Below are 25708 nucleotides of genomic sequence, written 5' to 3'. Positions count from 1 at the left end.
CCCCAAAAAAAAACCTTCTCACAGCTCCTCAAAGGGCCTCGGACCACTGGTTGAGAACCACTGCTCTATACCCAAGGTACCTACATGGCCTCCATCACCACAGTATCTGAGATGCTCACAATCTTTAATGTATTTATCCTCACAATATCCCTGTGAGGTAGGAAAGTGCCATCACCCCCATTTCACAGATGGGGAACTGAGGCATAGAGGGCTCTTTCGCTGCAGCCCCAATTTGTGAATTCGAGGCTCTCCCCTTCACTCATCTTATTCATTAATCCACAGCTCTACCTCCAAGCAAGCTTTTCTAATCAGTGAATTTGGGGCTTCTCCACCATAAATGAATTTCAGGCTTCTCTCTCTCCACCTAATCACTGAATTATGATCCTTTTCCAATCTTCTAAAGTTGGGGTGACAAGACTAGATCCTCTGGCACCCTGAATGAAAGAACTCTTAGGACACGTGAGAAAGAACTATCCTTTACGACCTCTCACATAAGCAACCACCCTAGAGCAACTCCATCCACCCTCGCAAGGGAGCACAGATACGTAGCAACACTTTGTGGTCAACAATATCAATATCAAATGAATCAGATGAAAAAAGTACAGCCACACCTTCTCAGTCCTACTTGGCCTCATGTTAGACCATATGCCTGGCTGGATAAAAATGCAACAGCAGAGGTCTCACTGTGTCATTCATCCAAGCCTTATTGTTCACCAAATCATTGATGGTGATAACTTTATTAACCACCGACCATCCATAAAAGATGAAGACATGGGTCATTGCCAACACAGGAACAAGCCTATTATATATGACTGAAATGAAACCCTCATGTTTATCAGCAGCTCAGAAGTCTTAACTCAAGTAGGCTTAAACTGTACCTGCCTACCACATCCACAGTTTGTGTACAATCAGAAGGATGATGCTGTGCTCATCTGGCTCTACAAAAAGAGGAGGTGTCCTACCAAGTCATTATTAGCATATGCCCTGCCCACTGCTGCCTCAACATATCAACTCAAAGCACAAATGCGGCTTAGCCCAATAGCAATGTTCCATGCAATGGAAGAGATTATACTGTCAGGTCCCATTTGACTCCAGCTTCCTCATTTTGGGCCAAAGTTCATTTACTTCATACACTTCTGCTCTCTGGACACCTTCTGGTTGATCAGGTCTCTGAATTTCAAGACTTTCCGGTAATGTTTTCAAATAATGAAAATCCTACCTGCTGCAATGCCTTCTACAGGAGGTCCACATCTGTTTTCATTCTTGGATTCTCACTCTCTAGGCTGGGGCCGCAGGAGCAGTGTGAAATGTGAGGTGGAGAAATGGGGAGCATAGTCTCCAGCAGATTAAACACAGAGTGGATGGGCTTTAAAGGGAATAGGTACGACTCCCCTAAGCAGAAAGTTGATGGTGACACTATGAAGACCCAAGAATGAGGTTATTTTCTGGGCTCACACTTATCACCTCAGAATAGAGCAGGTCAGGGGAAACAGAGACTTGCAGAGAGTGAGAACTATGTAGGAAATGAAAACAAACCAATTAAGTAAAGTGTGAAAGAAAAATCATTCTTGACAACACTTCACTGTTGCCTGAGACAGTACCAGCTTCTTCCTCTGGTATTCCAAATATGGATTTGTACCCTGTGGAGCAGAGACTGCCCTTCCCCAGTACTAAAATTAGATGTATCCTCTGTTCTAATCCAGTGCAGTGTTGTCAGGGAAGTGCACTTTCAGAACCCATCTCATACTCTAGGGAGCTCATCTAACATGAAATAAGAAAATAGTGAAGTACACTCCTCATACATGTAATGACTGGGGTTGCAGTGAAGACTGCATCAACTCTGTTACCCAGTTAACAGTGACAAAGTGTGTAATAGATTTCACTCATTTATGAGATTAATATAAAAAGATGCATGTTATCCCAAGTACAGTTTTCCAGGTAGAACTTTCCCATCATGCAGTAAACTGTATGGGGTAGTTTTCATATATATGTTTTTTACTCACTGTTCACAATAACCTCTTGGAAACCTGAAGTGTTTCATAACCAGTTCCCCCCCCCCCTCCACTGCATATGCATACTAGTTTCCTACTAGGTTACCAATAAGCATTGGGCTGTAACAAAATGATTTTGGGATTATTTTAAGAAGAAATAAAGCATTGGGGCTGAAGCATTTTACATGAAAAAATAGAATCCCACAAATTTTAAACAAATTATATGAGTGACTTAGGAGGCAATTCTTATTTTCAAAAAGGGGCAAAGGTATTTACGTACCTGAGACGCATTGAAAGATAATAGGATTTAGGCACCTAAATGCCTATGTCACTTTTGAAAATGTCATGTAGGCACTTTTGTAACTGTTACCATATGTCTATGTGAAAATGTACACCAATGGAGTTTCTTGAGTTACACTATTGTCCTTCAACCGTTACATGGCCTTCTTAGGGCTGCCCCAATAGTGCCTGTTGTAAACTGGAAATTGGTGTATTCTAATTACAAGCCTACCTGCTGTAACAAACACTGACGATTTTTCAGTGACAAACTGTTGAGGAAGATCAGAAACTATTGTTTACAGAGAACAGTATAGAGCAGAGGTGGGCAAACTATGGCCCGTGGGCCACATCCGGCCTGCGGGACCCTCCTGCCTGGCCCCTTAGCTCCTGGCTGGAGAGGCTAGCCCCCTGCCCCTCTACTGCTGTGCTCCCTTCCCCGTTGTTCCCCCCTCCCCCGCAGCCTCACCTCGCTGCCGGCGCAATGCTCTGGGCGGCGGGGCTGTGAGCTCCTGGGGCCTCACAGCTGCAGAGCCTGGCCTGACCCGGTGCTTTGTGCTGTGTGGTGGTGGTGGCAGCATGGCCCGCCAGCCTCCGGTACACCAGGCAGCGAGGTAAGGGAGCAAGGAGCAGGGGGATAGAGGGCAGGGGAATTTGGGGTGGTGGTCAGAGGGTGGGGTGTGGATAGGGGTCGGGGTGGGAACAGAGGGTTGAATGTGGGCAGGGGTCCCGGGGGGGCAGTCAGGAAGGAGTGGGGGCTGGATGGGGTTCCGGGGGCAGTCGGGGACAGGGCGAAGGGGTGGTTGGATGGGGCAGGGGTCCCGGGAGCGCAGTCAGGAATGAGAGGAGGGGTTGGATGGGGCATGAGTCCCGCGGGGCGAGGGGGGTGGAGGGCCACGACCTCCTCCTCTAACCGGCCTTCCATACAATTTCGCAAACCCAATGCAGCCCTCAGGCCAAAACGTTTGCCCGCCCCTGGTATAGGGTAATTTCTGCTCTGCTTCCCGCCCCCTATATTTCTGATTTCACCAGTCCTGTACTGACGGACTTCCTCTTCCTCTTTTTAATGTCCTGAGAAAACAGCAGGGCCCTTCAAAGAGCACCGAAATTTTGGATGCCTTCTGCAGCATAGCTATTCGGTATGAAGCTTCCCCAGATGATAGGATAACAAGTCTTGTGGATGGGAGGAAGCAGTAGATATCATCCTATCTCAACTTCAGTAAGGCTTTTGACACTGTCTCACATGACTTTCTCATAAACAAAGTAACACAATATATCCTAGATGAACCTACCATAAAATGGGTGTACTACGGGCTGGAAATCTGTACTCAAAGAGTAGTTATCAATGGTTCACAATTGAGCTGGAAGGGTATATTGAGTGAGGGCCCACCAGTTCTGTTCAATATGTTCATAAATGATTTGGCATAGAGAGTATACTTATAAAGTTTGCGGACAATACCAAGCTGGGAGGGGTTGCAAGTGCTTTGTAGGACAGGATTAGAATTCAACGTGATCTTGATGAACTAGACACATGGTCTGCATTAAAACGGTTGAACTTCAGTAAGGATAAATGCAAAGTACTCCACTTAGGAGGCAACAAGCAACTGCACACATACAAAGTGGGAAATGACTTCCTAGAAATAGTACTGCAGACAAGAATCTCGGGCTGATAGTGGATCACAAACTAAATATGGATCAACAATGTAACACTGTTGCAAAAAAAGCAAACATCATTTTGGAATGTTTTAGCAGGAGTGTTGTAAGCAAGACATGAGAAATAATTCTTCCACTCTACTCAGCAGTGATAAACCTCCATTTGAGTGTCAAGTCCAGTTCTGGGCACCACACTTCAGGAAAGATGTGGACAAATGGGAGAAAGTCCAGAGAAGAGCAACAAAAACAATTAAAGGTCTAGAAAACATGACCCTGAGGAAAGATTGGAAAAAACGGGTTTGTTTAGTCTGGAGAAGAGAAGACTGACTACAGTCATCTAGCATGTAAAAAGTTGTTATAAGGAGGAGGGTGATAAATTGTTCTCCTTAACCATCGAGAACAGGACATAGGCTTAAATTGCAGTGAAGTAGATTTAGGTTGGACATTAGGCAAAGTTTCCTAACTGTAAAAGTAGTTAAACACTGGAACAAATTATCTAGGGAGGTTATGGAATCTCTATCCCTGGAGTTTTTAAGAACAGGTTAGACCAGTGGTGGGCAACCTGCCGGCCGCATGTGGCCCATCAGGGTAATCTGATTGCGGGGCCACGAGACATTTTGCGGACATTGACATTCCGCAGGCACGGTCCCCTGCAGCTCCCAATGGCCGCAGTTCACCGTTCCCGGCCAATGGGAGCTGTGGGAAGCAGTGGGCAGGGATGTGCTGGCTGCCGCTTCCCGCAGCTCTCATTGGCCGGGAACGGAGAACCGCAGCCACTGGGAGCTGCAGGGGGCCATGCCTGAGGATGGTCACTGTCAGCAAAATGTCTGGTGGCCCGCAATCAGATTACCCTGATTCACCGCATGTGGGCCTCAGGTTGCTCACCACTGGGTTAGAGAAAGACCTGTCAGAGATGGTCTAGATAATATCTAGTCCTGCCTCAGTGCAGGGGACTAGACTAGGTAACCTGTCAAGGTACTTTCCAGTCCTACATTTCTATGATTTCTAAAACTTACCAAAGATAACATGTTAATATGTCATAAATAACAGCAACATAAACAGTGGGAGAAGGTATCCGAGCCTGTTAACAGTATCTATAAACATGGATAATAACTATAGCAATTAACAAATGAACTCAACGACTCTGACTGGTGTGTTTGGTGGAATCTGAGATAAAGGAAACAAGTTAACAACTAAGAAATCCTGACTCCTCAGAACCCACTGACCTGGATCTAATAAGCAAGCCCTTTCTTTGAAACCTCATATTGGGGTGGAAGAGAACTTAATTGGAAACAACCACCTTCAGAAGTTCACAAACAACAATTCTGTCTGCTAGTACAAAGATGTCAAAACAAGTGTTTAGATGGAACAAAGGAGGAACCAAACTGCTGGCCTGCAAATTTAACAGATGTCCTCTCTTTCCAGACAGGAAAAAAGGTGACTGAGTTCTTGTCTAGTGAAAATACTGAAATAAACTGGATTGCTTTCTGAGCCCCACTGCCAGTACAAACGATCATTGTGACAGTTTGGGGATATGTCTGTGTCATGTTATGAATTTCAAGTTGTTTTATGAATGTCATTTATGATTGTAACCTTCATTGTGGATTAGATCATCCATCCTGAAGCAGGGAACTGACACCCAGTGGAGACACCTATGTCTGGGAATCAGTGACAGAGCAATAAAGAGCCAGCAGCACTGGAGTGGAACAATAGGTCTGCAGCTAGCAGGAGCCATTTACATTGAATGACTTTCTACCCAGAAGCTGACTAGGTAGGTATGGAGCTAGGGGCCAGAGCCTGGAAACTCCCCAATACAATTTCCTGGGCAAGAAAGCTGACAAAGGCTTTTCCGAGCAAGAAGCCATTCCCTCAGCAGAAGCAAGACAGTTACCCCAAGAAGGACACACGGGTTGCCTAGTTCAAGGATTCAGACCAAACCCAGGACTGTCAGAGATAGTCACAATGAAGAGGGTTCAGAATAGTTGCTCTCCTAAGATCTAACACTGTACTGTTGTTTAAGAGTAAAAGTGTTCAGAAGGGCTGTGGCACTGGTTCCAGGGTCAGGACAGCTGGACTGTGGGGTCTCACTTCTTAGACCTGGGATCTGTACTGAGGAGTGCAACTGAAAGTCCCAGTCACTACCCAGACCCAGGGTACTTGGAAGCACATGGGATTCAGCAGTTGGACCCAACAGCAACAGACTGCTGTCCAGCTAGAGAGCGGGTTGGGACCAGTTGGGACATATTATGACCAAAAGCTTGGCCCTGGAAGGAAATTTCTTTGGGAGACATGATTCAATTATCCACAACAAGAGTGGATTTATTACTTTATTACTGACTGAAGACTGAGAACCTACTTCACAAATTATTCAGGACAATGCTCTCCAGTCACTAATAGAAATCTCTGAAGAAGTCTATTATGAAGCCAGGCCCAGGGAACCACCTCCAGATATGAAACTAACTGTCCAAATAGATGTAAACACTCCCTCAGAGAGCATATGTTAAAGAGACGTTATCCTCCTTATGGCTTGCTGGATTTTCTGTAGCCTCTTAGAAAATGAGAATACTTTTATGAGGAGTGTGCTGTATGGAAGAAATTGGCCAGATAAGTAAGATGCTGGAAAAGGTGAAGAGAAGCTCTTGAAACTTATATAACTAAGTCATAGAAAGCTTGCAGAACCCTGTTTATGCCTAATTTGATTAATCCACAGAGAAGTCCCTAGAGGTGTCAGACTTCCATGTACACAGTTAATGACATTCTTTTTACTGAGGGCTGCTGTGATATCTCTGTCATATCTCTCCAGATCTTCTGTGAGATGGCCAAACCACAGGCAAGAGCTATTGTGCACAATATATCCAGGGTGAAACAAAGATAAGTCTGGTGGGACAGGACAATGTGCCTATGAAAATCTGTCCTGAAGCCAGATAATTCCATACAATAACAATTTTATTCACACCAAAACTTAACTCTGAAATCATAGAATCATAGGACTGGAAGAGACCTCAAAAGGTCATCTAGTCCAGTCCTCTGCACTCATGGCAGGACTAAGTATTATCTAGACCATGCCTGACAGGTGTTTGTCTAACCTGTTCTTAAAAATCTCCAATGATGGAGATTCCACAACCTCCCCAAGCAATTTATTCCAGTGCTTAACCACCCTGACAGTTAGGAAGTTTTTCCTAATGTCCAACTTAAACCTCTCTTGCTGCAATTTAAAACCATTGCTTCTAATCCAATCTTCTGAGGCTAAGAAGAATTTTTTTTCTCCCTCCTCCTTGTAACAACCTTTTATGTATTTGACAACTGTTATCATGTCCCTGCTCAGGGACATATGCTCCTGAATTTACCTGAGAATAAATCCTTTGCAGTCTGTGTTCCTGCTGACCCAACAACATGAAAAAGCAATCCCATGAGAGTACCCTTTTATTTTATTTTAACTGGAAAGACACTGGGACAGAATTATCCAGGAGAAGAGCCCATATTGAGTACACTAATCCTTTATTATTTCTGTCATGACCCACACATGTGCAAAGTACCACTCCAAGTCCTTTGAAATGGGATAACCTATACTCTAGGAGCAAAACCAAACACGCTCCTGAATAGTCACAATGTTTCCCCATCTCTCTAATCTTAGGTCTGCAACTGTCTGCTCCTACCATGAGGATTAAATAAATGATTCACAGAGAATCAGGAAACTGAATAAGTGTCCCATTTTATTATTTTGGGGGGAGGGAGGCTCTAATTGGGAAAGGGCCCTATTGTGCTAGTCTGAACAAACCCAAAATAAAAGATAGTCCCTACCTCTTTCATGATGAAAGAGTATTTGTGCATTTTCATAATCATTTTCTGAAGTTTTTGCTCAATGGTTTCTGTAATGCAGCTTCCAAAGTTATACAGTCAACTTCTACTCAGCTAAACATCCCAGTGCATTGGATCTTTATATAAAGTTGAACAGGCTCACCCTAAAACCTCACAATCTTCCATCTCCAAAACAGGCTCACCTTACCTATAGATATTGTCCTGGGGAGAAGCATTCTCAGAAGGATAATGGCTGGTCTACCTCCATCTTGACCTACCTAAGAGAGGGAGATACTGGGGCTGTAGGGCACCCCCTTTCTCCAGGGAACTTTCTACAGAGGGGACATGGGCTTCTCCCCCTTCTTTCACACACAGGAGTTAGCCTCAGGCATCTGCTAAGGGTCCCCTCTTCCCATTTAGATCCCTCACAGCTCACCCTATTGAAATCCTGTTTCTCTCTCCCCCTTACTTTGCCTCACTTCTCCTGTGAATGATATCCATCTGTCTCTGTGTGCTCTCCGACAGATGTCCTCCATTTGTGTACCACTTCATGCACATCCTTTCTGTCTTTATGCCTTTCTATGCTCCACCATCTAAGCCTGCTCTGTACAGGCCTATCTAATGGCAGGAATATACAACAGAACAGCTCATTCAGCTGCCCAGGACACAGAGCACTGCTGGCCGATCAGGATAGTTGACATACATGCAGTGTGTTCTAGAGGAGTGAGCATGAGGCTGACAGTCAGGAACCAATCCTGCCACTGACTCTCTGTCTGGGTTGGGAAATTTGCTTGACCTTTCTGTGCATCAGTCTGTACAACATGGATAATATTTACCTACTTCCCTCCTCACAGGGTTGCAAGGATTTGTAAAGGGCTTGGAATGTGTAAAGTGCCATATACTTGGTGATTTAATGAGGTCTCTAGTACAGCAATAACTAGAGTTCAAAGTGCTTCTTTCTCATCATTACACTACAAAGGATTACAGCAAGTTGAGGGGATAAACCCTAGCATGCCTTAGTATTAGCATTTCTTTGATCCCCATACATTTACACTACCTCACCTTCAAGCTGAATATTTCTGTCTAAATCTATCTAATCTATATACACAGGCTTTATCTGTAGTGTGCTCATCACCACAGTACTTGTGAGGAGGGGTGTTTCTTCCAAGTCATTGGCTCGAATGGTAAGCAGGGGATTGATACAGCTTGCTGCTTTCTTCCTACAATTTAACACTTTCTTCTCTTTTTTACCTCATCTATTTTAGATTCCACTGTACAAAGACATTAAAAGATATAAAAAATGATCACAGACATACATCCACACCATACCAAAAAAAAAAAGAAAAAAAAGGAAGACAATATGCATTTGTTGCCACCATCTCATAAGAAGCAAAGAAGTGACTGAAGGTGCTTGTGCTAATTGGAAATCCTGCAGAATTTTCTGAGCTCTGTGAGTGATCACTGCAGCCTGTCAATTACTTCCCAAAAGAAGCACCCATCAGTTTTGCCTATGCCAGCTATGTGGGGGTAGAACTATCTTTGTTGCCTGTATAAAAATTTAGCTTCATTGTCTATATAAGAAAAATAGGAACTACTTTATATACATTACTGATATAGAATTAAATTTGCATTGCATGGCTATTTGGCATTCCTGCTAATGTAATTTGGATATGTACCTATATATATGATATTGATGAAAAAAACTGTCCTTTGTATATGTCCCAATAGATGGTTTCAAATTATCTTAATAAAAGTATAGAAACTTTGTTCTAAGACATTTACACAAGAAATACATACATACATAATGTACCAACAGATGGTGGTGTGCTACTTTAAAAAGGCTCATGGGAAGGTAGTCCATTGTAATAAAATCAAAAGGTCAAGCTGCAAAGTTCCTTTGGGGAAATGATTATTTAAATCACATCTGACATTTGGTATTTGAAACTATTAGATAAAGTAACTACTATTGCACTTTCCAAGGCTTTACGTTTGCATCAGCAAATTTATGGATTACAAGATAAACATCTATATGAAACTTGTATTAGTCAACCCATTTTTTCTTGTTGGTCTCCATAGCACTTTCATTTCATTTCTTGTTTCCTCATATTTTTTTTCTATCTTTTTACAGACCTAAGCAAAAACAAATTTTGAATTCTAGAAATATATCCTTAAAATATAAATACAAATAATAGTGTTCTCATATTCCGTAGAGATCAGATCTGCAAAACAATAAAAACCAGACCAAAGCAAATTAACAAATACCATACCACACTGCACACTCAGGCGCATACAGTCAACATGTAAAATTCTACAACTGTAGAGAAAAAGAATCCAAACTTAGTCCCACTGAAATCAACAGCAAAACTGACTTCAATGACAGCAGCATTGGGCCCCAAGGTACTTCACTGAAATGGAAGTTATCTTCTCTTCTTTCCAGGGCCAGCTCCAGCTTTTTTGCCGCCCCAAGCAGCGAAGGGAAAAAAAAAAAAAACAAGCCTGGTTGAGCTACCGCCTAAGTGCCACTGAAGAGGAAGAGAGGGAATGCAGGGCTTGCCGCCGAATTGCCGCCAAAGACCTGGATGTGCAGCCCCAATGACAGACAGAGTGGCACCCCTTTCTATTGGCTGCCTCAGGCACCTACTTCCTTCACTGGTGCCTGGAGCTGGCCCTACTTCTTTCTCTTCCACCCCTCTTCCACAAGTAATCCTGTCCCCATTCCTTGCAATACATATTCTAGCAGCTCAGGGTTCAGTTCAGATATATACTTTGGGGATGTAGAGACAGTAAAAGGTTATATTAATTGCTGTTCAGTATTTTAAAAAGCTTGTGATTGCAAATATTATAGAATTTGAAGTTTTTCTATCAATTCCAAGCTTGTGTAAGGGAATAATTTTGAATCCCATGATCAAAATAGCCTTTTACAATAAATTCACACTAAAACTACTTTTAAAAAACTTAGATTTCTCATTTTTGCCTGTCTCTTCTTTTCTCAGAAAAAGTCAGCTGTTTGAGACCTAAACTTTAGAGATGCTGTGGTTCAAAGCTGCCTATTATTCTGCTAAACACATTCTTGTAGTTTAGAATCAGGCTTTTTCTGATTATTTCATAAAATTATAATATTTTAAGTGCTATAATGTCCCTTTGAGAAACTTTGCTCCTGTTTTTCTTTAGAAGCCTGGAGAAGTTAGATGGATTTGGATTTTATAAGGAAAGTAAAGCATATGACTATAACCAAATCATAGCCTCCTATGGAAATACAGGAGAGGGTAAGAAGAGGCCACAGAAAATTATGCAAGGGTCAGTCTTGGGAGTTTCCATCATATCTTCCTCTTTAGGTGAGGCGTTAGGGGGTTAGCGGAGGAGGCAAGGAGTGCAATCTCCCCAACCTACGGATTTCCTGGGGGAAGGAACCCCCAATCTTGGGAGCAGTTTATGTCTTCCATTTAACTAGTCTGAACCCCATTTTCCCCAGGCAGACACCATCTGCAGACGTGCGGTAAGTGATGATTGGATTTCTAATCAGAAACTACAGGAGTCACCAGGAGATGCTTGTATGAAAAATGGCTAATCTACTACTCCATCCCCACCTACCCCACCTTTGCAGCCTTGCCTCCAATATTGGAAGAATGCTAATACTATAGTGCTCCAGCAGAAGAATTTATATACTTACCTGCAACCGTTCTCACTGACATTCGCCACAGGTAACCCTTGTTTTATTTTTCTTTGCTTTATGTGTGATTTACATGGAGACATGCCGTAGCTCTGTACTGTAAACAGCAACGGTGACAATGCCAGATAAATACATTGATATTTTTACATCCCTTTAACAGTTTCCATTTCCTTCATGTTAATTCTGGTCCAGTAAATATGACAGTTTGTTAATAGACTGGCATTTCACCATGGTTCAAATCCTACTTAGGTCACACATGAAAATGAGTTTAGTGATTCATCGTAGTGCCTTGTTCGACATTTGCCCATACTTCAAAATCGCCATAAAACGTGTCACAACTGGCTTCATGACTAGATTAAAAAGTATGTTACAGATGAAGTACCTGGACAGAACAATGTGCAGAAGGTTATACAGCTGCTGCCTGCTAGCCTGCTTGCTGTAGAATCATAGAATCATAGAATATCAGGGTTGGAAGGGACCCCAGAAGGTCATCTAGTCCAACCCCCTGCTCGAAGCAGGACCAATTCCCAGTTAAATCATCCCAGCCAGGGCTTTGTCAAGCCTGACCTTAAAAACCTCTAAGGAAGGAGATTCTACCACCTCCCTAGGTAACGCATTCCAGTGTTTCACCACCCTCTTAGTGAAAAAGTTTTTCCTAATATCCAATCTAAACCTCCCCCACTGCAACTTGAAGTAACTTAAATTGAAGTAATGTGTACTATGTACTATGTACTATGGACCACAGTCAATACTGGTACAAAACATCCATTGACTGATGACAGAGTATGACCACTGTGGCTAGCTGTACTAGACCCTCACTTTCATGAACCTACAAGCCATCAAATGTGTTCACTTTAAAAGTAACTGAATCCCATTTACTTAGCAGATGTATGGATTCCTTCCACAATTAATAGAAAGGCAACACGCATTTCAGTGCATCTGCAATTCTCCTTTTTATGTCACTTTCCAAAATTCCTTTTGTTGTTATTGTTAAAGGGCAGGAGTACGAAAGTAAAAGTGGTGAATGGCAGATTCATGCCAGTGGGTGATGTGACAAGGTGATTCCTGCAAACAAGGAGGGATACACAGGAATTGTTTCAAAGCAAACCAGGAGACTGTCTCTTATTAGCTCCCCTATGGGGCTACTGTCATCATTACTTCAATTTAAAATGCAGTAGGTTAATTAGTGGCCTGATCATGCACATTGCTGAGCTTTCTCAACTGTCAGAGGTTGCAATGGGAGTTGAGGGGACTCAGCACCTTGTAAGGCTCAGCAAGAGGTGCCCACTGTCCAGCAAGCGTAGAACTTACACCTGCATTTGTAATTAGAAAAAAATGGATCATTAAAACTGAGACAATAGTTTTCCTTACAGTAAACTTGGGTAAAATTATTTCATTTTATAACAATGTACGCATTGTGTTTTTCTCTGTGCATGCATTATCTTTCTAGATCAAAAAATACAGCTACATTTAAAGATGATGAAAGGGGAATGAGAGAAACACTTTTTTTCTAAGAAGCATGATCTTCCATAAAATTAAGGAAGATAATATGCAAAACAATGCCATCTAATGCATTTTAGAAACTGCATTTGTAATGATTAAACATAATAGGTTCTGTATTCTTGTAGCAATGTCATTAGCATGCTAATCCTGTGAACATTATGTTTAAATACTTCAAGCAACATCTTATTAGATACTCATTTGTGTTCAATTTAACATAAGACATTTTGACTTGATCTACTATAAACCACTGGCAAATTAGAGATGGGCCAGCCCTATCATCCAGCAGCTTGGTCCATCTTTTCAAAAGGGTACATATATGTTTGCATAGGCGCAACTTGCTAGTGTACAATTCCTGATACACAGGCACAAGCTGAGGACTTGTATGTGTGCACCCTCCCACATTGTGTGTGTATACTGCCTGATATGTGCACTGAGAATTGAGTTTAACACAGAGATACACAAACTTTTGCAATTTTGGCTTTGAAAATAAGAAACCAGCTTTGGAAAAGTGGTAGCGTTGTTAAATATAAATGTGTGAGCTGAATATTTGATTCTCTGGGTCTTTTATATATACATATGAATAACAACAAACACTGGGATTAATCACAGGGGGATAGAGCCAAAAATATGGAGGTTGGGAGAGTAGCAGTGACTTTTCCATTTTTGCTCCTCTCAGGAGCCAGAAGATCCGGTGAAGCAGTAGTGGAGACCCTTCCCTCTCACATGAACCAAGAGATGCTTCATGGGAGAAGAAAAACAAAGCTCTTTCTCCTGTCCTAAGGGTGGAGCTTCATATTTATTAGTCATGTATTAGTGAGAGGAAATTTTGAAAGCTGGAGTCTTTGGGCAGGGCCAGAGACATCACTCTCCCAGATTTTTCAACATCCTCTCCCTTTCCAGTCGATATTGTGGTTTACAGAATCACTGAATCACCTCAGTTGTGCTTTCCACAAGGTCCACTATTATGATTCCTGGGAATCTCGGTCTCTAGAAAAGAAATATCAGCACATGCCTCTCCCTCCAGTCCCATTGGTAAAAAGTGAGATATGACTAGGCTTGCATTGGCTGTGAAGAGTCTCAAGCAACAGGGATTTCTGAAGACATATCAGATTCCAGATGGAAATAAGGTTTTTTGGTTCCCTCACTTCTCTCCAGAGATTCTCTTACATATTTCCTTTCCCAGGTGACCTTTCTTGATCTAACCAATTCTCCTTCTCACTATACTCCTCTCACTGTCCTCCCACCAGAGCAAGCAATTTGTCTTTTGATCGGCCTGTTCTACCTGCACTTTGTGCTTTAGGGATATGCTTCCAGATAGTGGAAGCCCTTCAGACTTCCTCCTACTGTAGGACTCCTCCTGGAGTGCACCCTGAAGTAATGTCCTGTGCAGCCATGCTTAAACCATATCTGTGGAGCAACCATTTGATTGCTTCTAAAACTTGCTTCCCATGGTAGATTATTACTTTTATATTAGTTTTTACTAGGTATCCAGCACACTGAATCAATATTTAAACTAAGGGAGGATGTTCATGGTGGAAGCATACTCTAGCCTCAGCCTCAAACGGCTTTCACAGATTACTGAAAAACAAAGAAAAGCTGAAGCATTTGATAACTGCAAAAGTCATTAATTGGCTGTACATGACAGTATTGGGAATATTATTCCTATAGCACAAGATGAGGGGAGATGAGAGTTTTGGAGGTCTGTGTTTCTATTTTAATAAAATAATAATTTTAAAATGAATAAATAAGAGCAACATGAAAACTGCCACAAAGGAGTATATCAGGGATGGTCTGTCCACATCTGTATTCTGTCTCTGACAGTAACCACTTCCTCATAGAAGCAATCACAGAATCATAGAATATCAGGTTGGAAGGGACCGCAGGATGTCATCTAGTCAACAACCTGCTCAAAGCAGGACCAATCCCCAACTAAATCATCCCAGCCAGGGCTTTGTCAAGCCCGACCTTAAAAACCTCAAAGGAAAGAGATTCCACCACCACCCTAGGTAACGCATTCCAGTGCTTCACCACCCTCCTAGTGAAAAAGTTTTTCCTAATATCCATCCTAAACTTCCCCACTGCAACTTGAGACCATTACTCCTTGTTCTGTCATCCGCTACCACTGAGAACAGTCTAGATCCATCCTCTTTGGAAACCCCTTTCAGATAGTTGAAAGCAGCTATCAAATCCCCCCCTCATTCTTCTCTTTTGCGGACTAACCAATCCCAGTTCCCACAGCTTCTCCTCATAAGTCATGTGCTCCAGACCCCTAATCATTTTTGTTGCCTTCTGCTGGATGGTTTCCAATTTTTCCACATCCTTTTTGTAGTGTGGGGCCCAAAACTGGACATAGTACTCCAGATGAGGCCTCACCATTGCCGAATAGAGGGGAACGATCACTTCCCTCGATTTGCTGGCAATGCCCCTACTTATACAGCCCAAAATGCTGTTAGACTTCTTGGCAACAAGGGCAAACTGTTGACTCATATCCAGCTTCTCGTCCACTGTAACCCCTACGTCCTTTTCTGAAGAACTGCTGCCTAGCAATTCGGTCCCAAGTCTGTAGTCGTGCATAGGATTCTTCCGTCCTAAGTGCAGGACTCTGCACTTGTCCTTGTTGAACCTCATCAGATTTCTTTTGGCCCAATCCAATTTGTCTAGGTCCCTCTGTATCCTAACCCTACCCTCCAGTGTATCTACCACTCCTCCCAGTTTAGTGTCATCTGCAAACTTGCTGAGGGTGCAGTTCACGTCATCTTCCAGATCATTAATGAAGATATTGAACAAAACCAGCCCCACGACTGACCCTTGGGGCACTTCGCTTGATACCGGCTGCCAGTGGAGCCATTGATCACTACCCGTTGAGCCTGATGATCTAACCAGGTTTCTATCCACCTTATAGTCCATTCATCCAGCCCATACTTCTTTAACTTGCTGGCAAGAATTCTGTGGGAGACCGTATCAGGGGAAGATGTTTGAAACCCCTTACTGGACAATTAGGGAATAACTTGGCCATGGAGGAAATTTCTTCCTTGCCCCAATAATTTAATAGTTGGCTTTTGTCCTAAAGAGGCAGGGATTTTATCCCCCATATGTTTTTACTCTAACACAACCATGGATACAATATTTTCAAGTCTTTTTTTTAAACATCCTACTAGGCTCTTGGACTGGGTATATTGTGGCAATGAGTTACAGAGGTTAATTATGTTCATATAAAAAAGGGTTTCCTTTTTCAGTTTTAAATTTGTTCTTTTCCATTTTTATTGATGTGTGCACACATGTCCGAGGAGCCTGTTTCAAGGTGATCAAGGGTCATGTAACAGCTTGAAGGCAGGACATCCTATAAGAGGAACTTGCTCACTCAGGGATGGAGATGGGGTCAGAGGAAGGACCTGGGATGCATCAGCCCAGGAGAAGGTCTGAGAGGAGGTAGCTGCAAGAAGCAGGAGAGGAAGTTTAATGGAGAGAAACTGTAGGAAATGCCATGCAGAATGACCTGAGTTTGGGGGAGTTAAAGTGGACACTGAACTGGTTTGTTAAATAAAGAAAACCATGAAGAAAGGGACTGAAATTCTGCTGCTTTTGTGAACGATATGTGACGTATTAGCTGGTGAGTTGGCCTACAGGGTGCATGTGCAAATGCTTTACTTGCCCGCACAGGGCTAGAAAGCTGCAGGGATGTGTGCCTACACATCCTGTGGCTCCTAAAGTATAACTGAAAATGTTTGTGTCACGTCAAAATACATTTGTGTTTAGGTTCAGAACAAGCTATTTATTTTATTTATTTCTATAGGGTGCCTACAGAAGCTGAAATGTCAAGTTCTGTACATGAAACTCTTCATAATAAGAGACATGCATTAACCCTTCTAAAATGTTTACTTCTCATTATTATACTACAAAACATATTGAAATTACTTTCAATTCCCCATTCTTGTGAAGGTTCTGAGATGTTTCAGACACCGTACAGTAGGAACAGAACCCAGCATTATGTTAGAAAACCTTGGAAAGATTGTTCCTTCACACTAATTTTCATGTTCACCTTTCTATCTTGACCTCCCAAATCTGAAAACTACCAGTGCCGGAAAAACAGCTGAAGCTGCTCAGAAAGACTGTTTTGACCTTCTTGCCAAAGGAAGATTATATTGTGAAAAGTCAACTTAGATCTCAGACTCTTCAAATTCAGTGAGGATGTAGCACCTTTAAGGAACTACTCTTGCCACTCAAAAATCTTCCAGAGTGACTGCTCTGTACTTGAAAGGCACCATGGCTAACTTTGAAACAGACAAACTCAAGTGCCGAACTGAATTTCTACAAAAGATAGGGCAGACTGCATTTTGTGGAAGCATGGGCCCCAATTCAGCAAAGCATTAAAGCATATGTTTAAGTCTATCCCTATGTTATCAACAGTATTTATATGGTTTCTTTTACCATAATATCTGAGCATCTCACAATCTTTAATGAATTTATTCTCACAACACCTACAGTAGGGATGTAGGAAGTTATTGTTATCCCCATTTTACAGATGGGGAGCTGAGGCACAGAGAGTTGGCCAAGTGACTTGTCCAAGGTCACATAGGAAGTCAGACACAGCTCACCCTGCTGCTCTGTCCGCGCTGCACTGAAACTCCCAGGCCGCACTAAGAAGGTAAATTTGGGGGCTGGGCCCACATGAGCCCTGATAGCGTCAGCTCCCATCTTGGGGCTGTGGTGACCTCCCTGACATTACAGCACTTGCTGAAGGGAGGACGTCATGTGAAATCACATGCTTCTTTACAGAGCTGAGATGCGCAACTGACCCAAAAACCTCTCAGGAAGATAACAAACCAATATTAGCAGCCTCTGCAGAAGGGACTAGACCCTAAGAAAGCCATTTCCCACTGGACTATCCTTCCATAAATCCCTTTGAAGTCAAGCGGAGTTAAGCACATGCCTAAAGTTGCTTAAGTGTTTAGCTGACCACGGAAGGATGGCTGAGTTGGGGGCTAAGGATGCTTTTGGGCCAAATTTTTAGTTTTCTGCAATAGGGAGCCACACAAATGTGTGCACATCTGGTGTTCAGCTATACCCCACTGCATTCATACACAGGGATTAACTACACACTTAAAACACATGATTTAGCCTGCACATGAGCATGTACACACTTGTGTAGTTTCCCACTTGGTCCAGACTTTGAAAACATGCCCCTTTCTTTATCAGACTGAACATCATTGGTATTGAGGGTCATCATCGAACAAACTAGACTCATTATTCTGCCCTTTACGAAACTTCACATTATATCATTCTTTCAAAATAAATGTCAGCCTACTTCTCAGCAATGAAGATTCAATATTACTAAGACTTCACTGTCATTATAAACTATACTGAATTAATTAGCACATGATGGGTTATTATTATAAATAATTAAAACCAAACCACATTTATCAAAATAAATGCATAAAGTACTTTATGACATATCATTGTTGTTCACCTTCTAATTCACAAAAAATAGTTCATTACAATGTCTCAACGTTGACTGCAAATTAGCAAAAATTCTATTCTTACTCATTCAACAACCAGAAAACTTTTCTATGAAAGTTGATTTGACAGTAACTTTATAAATTCTCATTATGTAAATATAGATCTTTCCGGTCTTTAAACTGATATACAAATCCTAGTTTTGATCTACAGCTTTTTTGTGTATATTTATAAAACAAAAATGGACCATCAAAAAATCATATTCAGATTTGACAAAAATTCCTCTCCAGAATTCCTCTTCAAAGAATTTCCCTATATAAGAACGTAAGAACAGTACTGGGTCAAACCAAAGGTCCATCTAGCCCAGTATCCTGTCTGCCATCAGTGGCCAATGCCAGGTGCCTAGGGTTTTCAGGCATCTGGTTTTCAACCAGAACGCCCTGTTACTCGGGATTCTTTCAACCCAAGGCTCTTGGTAACTTTTACTCTGTGCGAGGTGGGGTCGGGAAATAGATCAGGGGAGACACGGATGACTGGCACAAACAGGACAACACAAGAGTGCTTTCACTGAAAGCTAAACTTTACTTAGTCTCAAGCACTTATACAGAAGTCTGCAATAGGTTAGTAAACCACCCCAACCCTTGATAATTACCAAAGCTGAGTGAGGCTCTCGAGTGGCACAGCGGCAGCTTGTCTGCTAGTGGGGAACACAAGATGCATCCAGAGGGAGAGTCCAGTCCTGAAAAGTCCCCACCACCTCAAACTTTTCCCCCTTATTTATACATTAGTAATAGAATGACATGTCCCTTAAAGAAAACTTGTTAAGCAAACAGTTCCAGTGGGCAAGCAAGAGGCTCCTTCTGATTATCGATTAACCAGGTGGGGGGGTTTTCCAGAGTTTTCAGCCTTGAGGCCCCAATAGACAGTCCTGGGGAAAAATCCTGCTCTTCTAAGATGCACGTATCAGCAACTTCAACACAATTCTTATTAGGAAGGACACGGGGTCAAGCTGCCCTCTCTGTGGCACCCAAAAACCCCTCCTCCCCTCCTGCCTTGGTTAAACTGAAACTGCTGAATGGCCAATTTACAGCCTGCTGACTTGGCTGCTTTTAGCAATAAGCCATAGTGGTTTCAGGCACTTTACTGGTTTGCCAAAATCTCCCTGTACAGCCCAGTTGAAAAGGGACTCTGGTGGCTCCAGTCAGCACTGTTGACCAGGCTGTTAAAAGTTTGGTCAGCAGCTCAGCAGGGCTAAAGGCAGGCTCCCTGACTGCCCTGGCTTTGCATGGCTCCCAGAAGCAGCCAGTATGTCCAGCTCCTAGGCACAGGGGCAGCCACAGGGGCTCTGCGCGCTGCCCCTGCCCTGGGAACTGCAGCCAATGGGAGCTGTGGGGGTAGCACCTAGAGGTGCAGACAGTGTGCAGAGCCCCCTGGTCCCTCCTCCTGGGAGTTGGACATGCTGGCTGCTTCTGGAAGCAGCCTGATGTAAGCACCAACCTGCTGAAGCCCACACCTCAAACCCACACCTCAAACCCACACCTCAAACCCACTTATCTGAGCCCAACCCCCTGCCCCAGCCCTTAGCCCCCTCCCACATCCAAAATCCCTCCCAGAGCCTGCATCCCACACCCTGTCCCGCTCCCCAACCTCCTGCCCCAGCCTGGCGCCCCCTCCTGCACCCCAAACACCTCATCCTCAGCCCCACCCCAGACTCTGAACCCCCAGATGGAGCCCTCACCCCTCCTGCACACCAACCCCCTTCCCCAGCCCGGAATCCCCTCCCTTACCCTGAACTCCTAATTTCTGGCACCACCCTGGAGCCCACATCTCCTGCCAGAGCCCTCATTCCCTCCCACACCCCAACCCCCTGCTCCAGCCTGGTGAAAGTGAGTGAGGGTGGGAGAGAGTGAGCAGCAGAGGGAGGCGGGATGAAATGAGTGGCGGGGGGCGCTTTGGAGAAGTAAAAGGGCAAGGACAGGGCCTCAGGGAAGGGACGGGGCAAGGGTTTCGGTTTTGTGCAATTAGAAAGTTGGCAACCCTACAGGCACCCCAGAGGGAATGAACAGAACAGGTAATCATCAAGTGATCCATCCCATGTCACCCATTTCCAGCTTCTGGTAAATAGCGGCTAGGGACACCATCCCTGCCCATCCTGGCTAATAGCCATGAATTTATCTAGTTCTTTTTTGAACCGTTATAGTCTTGGCCTTCACAACAGCCTCTGGAAAAAAGTTTCATAGAGCTGATCAAACTATTTTCCAATTTCAATGAAATTTTAAAGTTACAAAAATGAAAAAGAAAAGTAGACAAGAATTTTATGGGATATTTCCCCCCATTTTTGACCAACTTTAGAGATGGTTTAAATTATTCAAATTTCAGAATTTTGAATTTCCACATTTTCTAAACACCGAAAAAACCTCTTCAAAAATCATGATGAAAATGTTGGCCCTTTCCCCCCTCTGCCAACCAGCTCTATTAAATATCACATCAAGGCAAATCTACGAGTTCTCCTAACCAAGAACAACACTGATCCCAAAGTGTGGGGTTTATTTCAGAACCCAGGTGTGCATGTTGTGCCAGTGGCACAAAATAAAAACAAAATGTTATGTCTTACTTCAGATCTACCAGACTAGCAGGTCAGTCTCCTGGCAGGAAAGAGAAAGCTTAATGTGACATTTTCACATAGGGAATAATTAGGCATGTACTAGAAACATACTGAAACCTTTTGTTACCTGCAGTAAGACATTTGTTTTAAAGGAGAAGAGTGAGAGAAGTTATAATAGAGGTATGTAAATTAATGAATTTTATAGACAGCTAATGGGTGCCACTATTTGGCCTTGGTAAAATTTTCAAAAGCACCTAACTGACTTAGGAGTCTAAGTCCCATTAATTTTCAATTAGGCTCCTAAATGCATGTCACTTTTGAAAATGAGACTTACGATCAGATTTTTAAAGGGAGTTAGGCACCTGAATCCCTTTAAAAATCTAGATTTTAGACAACTTTTGAAATTTTTATCCCATGTTCCTTAATAAGAAATAAGGGGGACTCTCTCTCAAATGGGTAGAATCCTTAAACTGGAAAAAATATTTTAAGACGGACCATTGTACTGGATTTGCCAGGTACATTATGGAGTTTTTAACCTTTTGGCATAATCTGCTCTTTTTTTCACTGCTGGAGTTAGGATTCTGATACTAAATAGAAACTTGGTCTCTTCCATATAGCATCTCCTAACCCTCTTCCTAAGAAAATTTCATAAAGCAGATTGCATTGCATTGCTGCAAGCTAATGAAATATAGTAGGAAACATGAATAATTTCATTATGGATGTACTGTATGCATGTACAGATAGTGTCACTCCTGGACAGCTTAAAAGGGCTTTTCTAAGACTATATGCATCATAAGAATCTAGACACTTTCTAAAAAAAAATTCATCTTTGCTTTCAATATTAATTTTATGCAAATCAGAACTATTTGTTCTCTCTTCAGTCAACACTACACATCTCTCTTATAAAGGAAATGAGCAATCTAAGGCGATGTATTTTATACCCAGGAAAGAGTAATTTGGAAAAGCCAGCGGTACTCAGATGATGCTAATATTCAAAGTAATGCCTTCCATGGATGATTGAATTTCCTCTGAAGATATAATTGTCGTCATTTGATATCCTCCTAGAAAGCTTTGATGGGGTGGATTTTCTGTGGAACCAGACAGAACTGGAATGATCTCTTCCCTGCTCAGACAGTTTTGATTAAGTTTATTCAAATTAATTTCTCAATGCAATCATTTATTATTTTGTAACTCAGCTCATGGATTCTTTATTAACTAATACTCTAACCACAACAGAATTGGGGGGAGAGGAAAATGAATGCTGAGCATGAACATAGCAGGAGCCAACAAAATAATAATATTGAACGTGCTCCAGGCCACACACTCTGTGTCACAGCAGAAACTGGAAGGGAACGTGTTCTGGTTCTCAGCTCCACATACAGCCAACTAGACTAAGCTGTGCACACTGTGGATCCTATTTCCTTACATTCTTCTTCATGCCCTCTTTGTTCAAACCAAGTCATTCATCTGAAGTCTGCCTTTGTATCTTCTTTCATGTGGTGCTGAATGTCTGGATCCCTCCTGACCCTACCTAATACACCATCACCCACTCTTCCATTAAGTCCCTCTTAATGACAAAGTTCTTTGGAGTGGATTATACGCTACAGTATGTTTTATTTGATGTATATATATACACATGTGCATGTATAAGCTGAGAGAGAGACAGGCCCTTTAAAACACTCAGAAAGCTGTTCCAACATCACAATGATGGGCATAATAATACAATCTGAATAGAATACTACCAAGTGATCCCTTCATCCTTGTGCTGCTAGCCAACTAACTCCTCCTTTCATCACTGCCTCCTGAGCCTTAAAAGGTAAGTTTTCAGAGGCATCTTCCTTAGATTTGTAAAGTGCCATGCTATACAAGGAATAATAATATGGATGAAAAAATGAGGGGTAAAGTTTTCAAAAGCTCTATGTGAGTCACTAAGACCCATTATCTCAGCTGCACATGTATGCTGCCACATATCCTGATCAATCTGATGGTAGGCTCGCACACATGAGCACATTGGCTTTTTAGCCAGGCATGAGATTATAGTCTAAAATTCCTAATATTTAAAATCAAAACTCTGAACAATTAAATCAAGGAATGCGATCCTCTTTAAAAACTGATTGCTGGGTCAGGCATTATTGAGCATGGGTAATACTTATAAGCATTTATGGGTGAGTGCCACCTGTTTAACTATTTCAAACACCCAGAGGTTCTGTTATGTTATGAACAAATCTTTTACCCACTGAAAATAATTTCTGGAACAGTACAATATCCATTTGAGAAAACTACTGTTTGGAAGGATCATAAAATACTGTAGGTTGTTGAACCATGTTCAACTTACATGAAATTATAAAAAGAAACATGAAGAAAAAACAGGAAACTTCCATATTTCAACTGGAATTACTGATGGAATTCTGATACACTGTTTGATTAAACCAGTGAACTTTACATGGCAAGGATTCACTCTACTTGCAGCTGAGTAGCAGACAGTTCATAATTTCACAATGCATTTGCTTTTTAATTTTTACTACTATTAAATTAGCTCTCTCTGAGTTTGGAAACACTTTAATGATTAGCACTTGATTTTGTGATCAACTCACTATCCTTCACGGGTACTTCTTTTGCCTCCATTGCGTTAAAAATGCCTTTTGTTTGATAAAATGTGTTCACATTCCAATTTACTTTGACATCAAGTTTTATTATGTTATATACTTGGGAGTTATTTACTAGATAAAAAATGAAGCAAATTGACAGCAAGGCAAGAAGCTTTAAATTCAGTTAGGGAGTCTCCAGGAGCACAGTTCTTACCAGACATTATTCTTGCCCTGTTATCGGTGACAAGACCCATAGATTCATGTGACATCTTAAATATTATCATTTTACTGTAACTGATCTTGGCAACAACAGCTCAGTTTTCATTTCAATATTCTCTTTCTTTGGAACAAAATCTGCAGACACTTAAGAAAACCATGAGGTCCGTGCTCTGCCACACTTTAATGTATCAAAGTAATGCTATTGATACTACTACTAACGCCCAAGCTTCAGTTGCTAACTATGCTCCAATTAATTAAATGAATCGCAAACCAATTTGGTTTTTACAAACCCTTAAGTTTACTTTGTTTTTTCACTGTTCAGCTAGGAAACATGATATTAAATCCAGACCCAGATGTCCTCCCTTGTGTGTTACAAATTCCTGCAGACTTGCACATGAGGAAAGGCTTAGGCGTAATGCTCATGAAAGTCAGAAGTTTATTATCTAAACTGGATATTATTAAAATTGGGATTAAAGTGGCCTCACCAGATGTTTTGCTTTTGTGAAACCTGGTTGACAGGAGTGACACTGAGCTAGGCTATGAATCAGCTTCTTGATTTTTATTTTTATGAAAAATTGATAGTTATTTGGCTTTAAATATTTAATAAACTATTACAGGTGTTTTGGAAAGATGGTTCTGATTTTACTGACCACATTTTTATAAGCTTTGCTATTTGTATTTGTAAGATTTATTATTTTTAGAATTATTTTCAGATAATGGTGTAGGGTGAAGCTTAGATTTTCATTTTATATTTTTCCAGAATATATTATACTGATCCCATATTCAGAGAGACAGTAGCGGTGACAACAAATCTGACAAAGAACCTCTGAGCAATGCCATCTGTGTTGAGAATCTCACATGTTCAGCCATACTAAGGTCAGTGCAGAGGCACAACTTAGCTTGCAGCATTCTTAACAATGGAATTCAGCTGCCTGGATTAGGTGGATACTTTCCTCTAGCCTGACCTATCGCAAGGTACCAGGGCGACTTCCTGAGTACCAAGGATCAGCACTGGGATATTTCAGCACTGATTTCACTTTTACCATCCCATTCCGCCCCACGGTGACAACGGTCTTAAGCATTGTGAATAAAACCTTTTCAAAAGCCATTGACCAGCAGTTGTCAGAAACATGAGCAATACTGAATGAGTGAAAAATCAGTTTATAGTGTTCCTTATACCACTGACCCAACTTGAAAGCTAGAAGTTATTTGCAAATATATCTTAGCTTTGATTGAAAAACAGGCACTAAATTGCTGGTTTCCCTAGCTACCTTTTAGAATAATCAAACAACTTGCAAGCCCGGTCACTGGCCTCTTAATCTAATTCTGGAACTGTTGCTTCATCCCTCACAGGTTATGTGACCTTCTCTGCATCCCCAGTGGCCCTCATCAGGCATTCTGCCACACCGGTTTGCAGGAACACTGTGACCGTCTCTATGGCTCGTCTCTGTGTTGTGATACCCAGGTAGAATTACCATCATCATGCTGTACCTCCTCTGAGCTCAGAGTTCAGTTTTCCCTAAATGTGCCAGGTAGCTACAGCCCTCAGATAATATATGGGTATTCTGAGAGGTTTTTGTTGTTGACAATTTGATAGAAGTATAGAGATAAGTATAACATAAAAATGTAACAAATAGATAGCTCTGTATAGAAACTAAGGGTGGTAGAAAGGAGTGCTAGAACAACACTAAATAAAGTTACAGCACAAGGACCTGGGAACTACTTCTACTAAAGTCAGAGTAAAAACTCCCATTGATTTCAAAGGCTAAAAATGTAATTCAGATAACAGATAAGGTGCCCAGATCCTATGGTGATAGGAACTAAACCTGTAATTGTTAGAAACACCAATCACAAATATTCACAGAAAACTAACCCATTAAATGAATATGTACAAAGACGGATTTGGTAACCTCAAAAATGTTCTCAATCTATTAGCTGCTTCAGTGCTGCC

At 41.9% G+C, this 25708-nt stretch overlaps 1 protein-coding gene across 4 annotated transcripts in view; it reads right to left on the bottom strand.

Moving 5' to 3' along the window:
- The window catches only part of MMP16 (matrix metallopeptidase 16), a 241348-nt gene that overhangs the window by 131108 nt on the left and 84532 nt on the right, over positions 1-25708 (bottom strand). The window contains exon 1 of one of the 4 annotated variants that reach the window (XM_084621485.1): positions 18998-19114. The exons of the other annotated variants lie outside the window; for them this stretch is intronic. The gene's annotated coding sequence lies outside the window, so the exon portion shown is untranslated. Of the gene's footprint in view, positions 1-18997; positions 19115-25708 lie in introns of those variants that run through there. 4 annotated transcript variants of the gene reach the window in all.

This window comes from Lepidochelys olivacea (genome assembly GCF_965140295.1).
Source record: "Lepidochelys olivacea isolate rLepOli2 genome assembly, chromosome: 2".
In the NCBI taxonomy this organism is placed as follows: domain Eukaryota; kingdom Metazoa; phylum Chordata; order Testudines; family Cheloniidae; genus Lepidochelys; species Lepidochelys olivacea.
This window is presented reverse-complemented; position numbering and strand designations above follow the sequence as displayed.